The 5,910-nt window shown below is 37.0% G+C and overlaps 1 non-coding gene across 1 annotated transcript; it reads right to left on the bottom strand.

Moving 5' to 3' along the window:
• Positions 1-3,182: 3,182 nt before the first annotated feature.
• Positions 3,183-3,290, bottom strand: LOC122305896. The gene has a single exon (XR_006241326.1). It is a non-coding gene; the product is annotated as a small nucleolar RNA R71 (small nucleolar RNA).
• Between the last annotated feature and the right edge of the window lie 2,620 nt (positions 3,291-5,910).

Below are 5,910 nucleotides of genomic sequence, written 5' to 3'. Positions count from 1 at the left end.
GCTTTTGTTCATCGAGAGGCCAACTATGCTGTTCACCAGTTAGCAAAGTTAGCTCTAGATTAAGAAAATGAGCAAATCTGGATTGAAGATGGTCCAATGCAGGTTATTTCGACTGTATAGTTAGAATAGCTAGTCTATGTAATATTGACAGTGATTTATCTGTCTTTGCATTTTTACATCAATATATGGTTATTTTGATTCAAAAAAAAAAGATGGCGCATGCACTCTGATAAAGGTTTAGAATTGCATAATTAAGTTGTTTAAATGAGTGATTTATTTTATCAAATAAGCATTGAACACTTAATTATGCATCAAACTCTAATATTGAATGTCAAATTAATTGATGCCAATATTTTTGCACATCAAAGTCTCATATTTGCCCTTGAAATACTTAAACTATAATATCATTTCATTTATATATTGTAGGGCATTTATGGAAGGAAAGAAAGAATGGGACCTATGAGAAAATAGAGAAATTGATTATGGTTTTATGGAATCTCATCTAATAGAGATCAAATGCAGCATCATTCGGATCACACCAACTCACACATGCAGAAAGAAAATCATTCGGACAGCAACCACTTACACCAGCTCACACATGCTGTACAACAGCAAGAAGACACTCATTCAGACTCACACCAACTCACGCATGCAGGACAGCAGATTTGTTCTTCTTTTCCGAATAGATGAACATGCAGCAACAAACCCGCATGGACAGCACACATGCAGCATCATTCGGACCACAGCAACTCACACATGCATCATCACGTTAGACACAGCACACATGCAGAAGCACATCACATATGCAGAAAAGTGACACAGCCGGACTCACACATGCACACATGCAGACCAAACTCACATGGACAGCACACAACCAGCACGTTACAATAGACTCACACATGCAGAAAAGTGCAAACATAGCAGACAGCAGCCTCAAACGTGACAGCAACTCACACATACAGCAGAACACTCATTCGGACTCAAACATGCAGACCAACTCACACATGCAATACAGATGCAAAAAGAAACTCACGTTGAAGACAGCAACTGGAGCAGCAGAGATTATTCCTCTTTTTTTTTTTTGTTCGGGTAACAGACTCTTGAGGAGCATATATACTTCTTTTATTTTCTTACCTTAGGAGGAGAGTTTTTGGGGAGTATTCTTGCTTTTTTTTCGGCTACAGCAGTAGCTTAGTTTTGGAAGTTTTTTTTTTCTTGCTTTTCGTTCGGACCTGGAGTAGAGTAGTGGAGTATTTATTTTCTTCCTTCTCGTTTAGAGAGACGGTTGGTTTTGGCCTTGTCTTACACCTTGCTTCTCGTTAGAGATAGAACAGCAGCAGAGTGAGCATGGAGTTTTTTTTATTTCCTTTCTCTTTGTTAAGACAAAGACAGCAAGCTGCTGGTTTTGTTTTTCAAACATTAATTTCATTCTTGCTTTTTGTTTTAGACGCTAGTAGCAGAACAATTATTTATTTTCTTTACTTCTTTTTCGTTTAGGTGGTAGCAGTAAGGTAGTCTTCATTTTATTCTGCTTTACTTTTCGTTAGAGACCTTAGGCGGCAGCTTTGATTTTTATTTTCTTTGTTTTTCATTAAGACGCAAGGCAACAGAGGATAGTGCAGTTTTTTTATTGTTTTTTTTTTTAGAGTACTTTCTTTCGTTGCAAACGGTATCTTTATTCCTATTCGGATGAGGCTCTTTATTTTTTGTTTGTGGCTTGAAGCTCCCTCTCGTGTTGGATCTCTTTTCATTTTATTTTTTCAGTTTTACGTTCAACTGGTGCGGCGTCTTCTTCGTTTAATTTTCTTTCTTGCTTTCGGTTCATTTTTTTTTATTTTATTTTGGGTTTCTTTATCTTTCAGATTTTGTTATGAGTTTACTTAGATTACTTTTTATTGCTAGAAATATCATGTGTGGCTAATTTCTAAAAGTTGGGTTGTGGAATGAGATTTAATTTATTTTAGGTTCTAGTTTAATGCAATATTTTATGGTTGAATGTTGATTTCACTAAGTTACTCATTGGATTTAAATTGAAAATAGATTGAAGCTCTTGCTCTTGTTTTGTTGTTGACTTAAGGCACAACAAAAGCTTGAAAATTATCAAGGCTTCTCTCAGTTGTTTGTTAATGTGTGTTCGGCTAGTAAAGTAGAAAATACCTTAGGAAAATATTGCAAAACTTGAGCTTATCTTTTTATCTTCTGATTATCAATGCCTTGATTGGGTTATTAATCGAGAAAATTATATAGAATCCAAAATAAAGAGAGTCTCATGCCCAACCCAAGTGTTCGTTAATTTGTTTTTTTTAGAAACTCTAATTTCAACTTCGATTATCTTTTTGCATTGCATTTGAATTTTATTTTCATCACTCATACTTGATTCATTTGTTACTCACAAATCTCCTATACGCTTTGATAACCCATTGTCCCTGTGGAATACGATTCTGTACTTATCCATGATACAACTTGACACTTCTACACTTGGAAGCACATTCGACCATGAGTCAAGTTTTTGGCGCTGTTGCCGGGGACAACTGGTGCTTATTAGAGCATTCCTCTACTGCTGAGAGGACGTTGTGGAGCTGTGAACCTTTTCACAGCTTGGGTGACATCTAATTTTTTTCCCTTCTCTCTGTTTATTTTTCATGGTCTTTGATTATCTGCTCTTGTTTGTATGACTGGTTGGACTAGAGACCATACATCTCGACTGTTTAGGACAGAATCATTGACATCTTTTAGCTTTGCATCATCTTCTGTAGAATCATCATCAGACACTGATAGCATCATAGCTGAAAATGAGCATCATGATAGGGAAGTGGAGAATCCAAACAGGACTCTTAGAGAATATCTTCAGCTTGTTAGGACTAGCACACCTTCTTGCATCATTTTACCTATTAATGCAAATGCTTTTAATTTCAAACCCGGAATGATTCCATTGTTACCACACTTTTATGGTATGGAATCTGAAAACCCCTATTTGCATATCAAAGAGTTTGAAGAAGTGTGTTCCACATTCACGGATAGAACATGCACTGATGAAGTCATAAGATTGAAACTGTTTCCATTTTCATTAAAAGACAAGGCTAAGACATGGTTAAATTCCTTAAGACCAAGATCCATTGGGACTTGGCAAGAAATGCAAACTGAATTTTAAAAAAAAAAAAATTTCCCATGCATAGAACCAATGCCTTGAAAAGACAGATCATGAATTTTGGCCAAAAGGATGTGGAAACATTTTATCATTGTTGGGAACGATTCAAAGACCTTTTAAATGCATGTCCTCATCATGGATATGAGAATTGGAGGGTCATTAGTTTTTTTTATGAGGGGTTGCAACAAAAAATGAGACAATTTGTGGAGACCATGTGTAATGGAGCGTTTTTTAACAAAGAACCTGAGGAAGCTTTTGAATATTTTGATTATCTAGCTGAAAATGCACAATCATGGGATACGTCTGATGTTCATGATAGGTCGGAAAGTTCAAGGACAATTTCAGGGGGTGGGAAATATAATCGGAGAGTAGTAGATGATTTGAATGCTAGGTTGGCTATGATTTCTAAGAAATTAGAAACCATAGAACTGAAGAAAGTGAATGAAGTACAAGTTGTACCTCAGATTACCTTGAGCTATAATATTTGTTAAGGCCAAGGGCATTCAACTAATGATTGCCCAACCATTCCAGCTTTTAAAGAAGTTCTTTTGGATCAATCTAATGCTGTTAATATGGTAAATCTTTTTCAGGTCCTTATTCCAACACCTACAATTCGGGATGGAGAAATCACCCTAATTTCAGTTGGAGAGGTGATCAAGCTGCTTTACCTGTACCCAACATAGCTGGTCCTTCATAAATTGTACCCTACACTACTCCAAGAGGTCCAGGACCATCTGAATATGCCAACCACATGGTCCCAGCTCAAAAAAAGAGCCTTGAAGACAATTTCCAGCAATTATCCACCAACTTCCAGCAGCTGTCCACCAATTTTCAACAATTCATGCAAAGCCAAGCTGCTATCAACAGTCAAAATTCACAAGCCATTGCTGAGATTCGAGGGTCAGTCACAAGGTTGACTACAACCATGAGTGCTCAAGAGAAAGGGAAGTTCCCTGCACAATCTCAGCCTAATCCCCAAAGCCAAAATCACCAATTTCAAAGTATGGTAGGAGATTCAAATGTCAAGCAAGTCAAGGCTATTACAACCTTGAGAAGTGGTAAGGTGATTGGCATTCCAGCTCAAGAGGTAGAAAAGAATGGTAACACTTCTAAATCTCCTTCTGAAAATGAGGAACATGATCCTTTGAAATCTGAAAGTGTCCCAAGCACTACACATGCACCTTTTCCTCAAAGGTTAGCCCCTTTGCACAAAGATAAGCATCACACTGAAATTCTTAAAATTTTGAAGCAAGTTAGGATTAACATACCATTGTTAGATGCTATTCAACAGATTCCTACCTATGCTAAATTTTTGAAGGATTTATGTACTGTAAAAAGAAAATTGAATGTGCAAAAGAAAGCTTTTCTTACTGAGCAGGTTAGTGTTATTATCCAAACCAACACTCCTCCCAAATATAAGGACCCAGGATCCTCTACCATAGCTTGCATGATAGAGAGCTCAAAAATAGGCCAAGCATTATTAGACTTAGATTTAAGTGTGAACTTATTGCCTTATAATGTTTATGTTCAGCTTGGATTTGGTGAGTTGAAATCTACTTCTATCACATTGCAGTTGGCTGATAGGTCTATTAAGATTCCTAGGGGTGTTGTGGAAGATGTTTTGGTTCAAGTAGAAAAATTCTACTATCCAGTAGATTTTGTCGTACTCGACATGCAATTGACTAATCATTCTACTTTCCAAGTACCTGTTATCTTAGGAAGACCCTTCTTGGCTACTTCTAATGCACTCATAAATTGTAGAAGTGGAGTTTTAAAGTTGAGTTTTGGAAATATGACCTTGGAGCTAAATATTTTTAATCTTTGCAGGCAACCGCAAGAAGTTGAAGAAGTTCATGAAGTGAATTTGCTGGAAAATTTCATTGATGAAAATTCTGCACAGTACTTTCAACTTATTGACTCTTTAGAGGAATTTGAAGAAGATTTGAAATTTTTTTATAATGTTACTAACCCATCTCTTGTTTCCTCAATGGGTCAGCAAGTTATACCACCATGGAGGCCAAAATTTGAGCAACTTCCACCATTGACATCAACCCTCAAGCCTTCGGAGGAGCAATCCCCAACTTTGGACTTCAAACCTCTTTCATTGGAGTTGAAGTATGCTTTCTTAGGACCACAAAGCACCTTCCCTGTGGTAATTTGTTCTCACTTAACTAGTGAACAAGAAGATAAATTGCTAGAGGTCCTTAAGAAGCATAAAAAGTCTGTTGGGTGGACAATGGCTGATATAAAAGGTATAAGTCCCTTGGAGTGTACCCATAGGACTTATTTAGAAGATGATGCAAAGCCTTCTAGGGAAATGCAAAGAAGGTTGAATCCCACAATGAAGAAAGTGGTTAAAGGTGAGGTGTTGAAATTGCTTGCTGTGGGTATCATTTACCCCATCTCGGATAGCAAGTGGGTAAGTCCCATTCATGTAGTTCCAAAAAAATCCGGGCTTACCATTGTTAAAAATGAACAAAATGAATCGATTCCTATGAGGATTCCTACTGGTTGGCGCATGTGTATAGATTATAGGAAGTTGAATGCCGCCACTAGGAAAGATCATTTTCCTTTGCCTTTTCTTGATCAAGTGTTAGAAAAAGTTGCTGGACATGCCTTTTATTGTTTCTTAGATGGATTCTCTGGTTACTATCAATTAGAAATAGCACCAGCGGATCAAGAAAAGACCACCTTTACTTGTCCTTTTGGTACTTTTGCTTTTAGGAGAATGCCTTTTGGTTTATGCAATGCACCAGCAACTT

The sequence above is a fragment of the Carya illinoinensis genome, chromosome 3 (genome assembly GCF_018687715.1).
Source record: "Carya illinoinensis cultivar Pawnee chromosome 3, C.illinoinensisPawnee_v1, whole genome shotgun sequence".
Taxonomy (NCBI): domain Eukaryota; kingdom Viridiplantae; phylum Streptophyta; class Magnoliopsida; order Fagales; family Juglandaceae; genus Carya; species Carya illinoinensis.
Note: the sequence above shows the minus strand (reverse complement) of the source record. Positions and strands in the feature narration are given on the sequence as shown.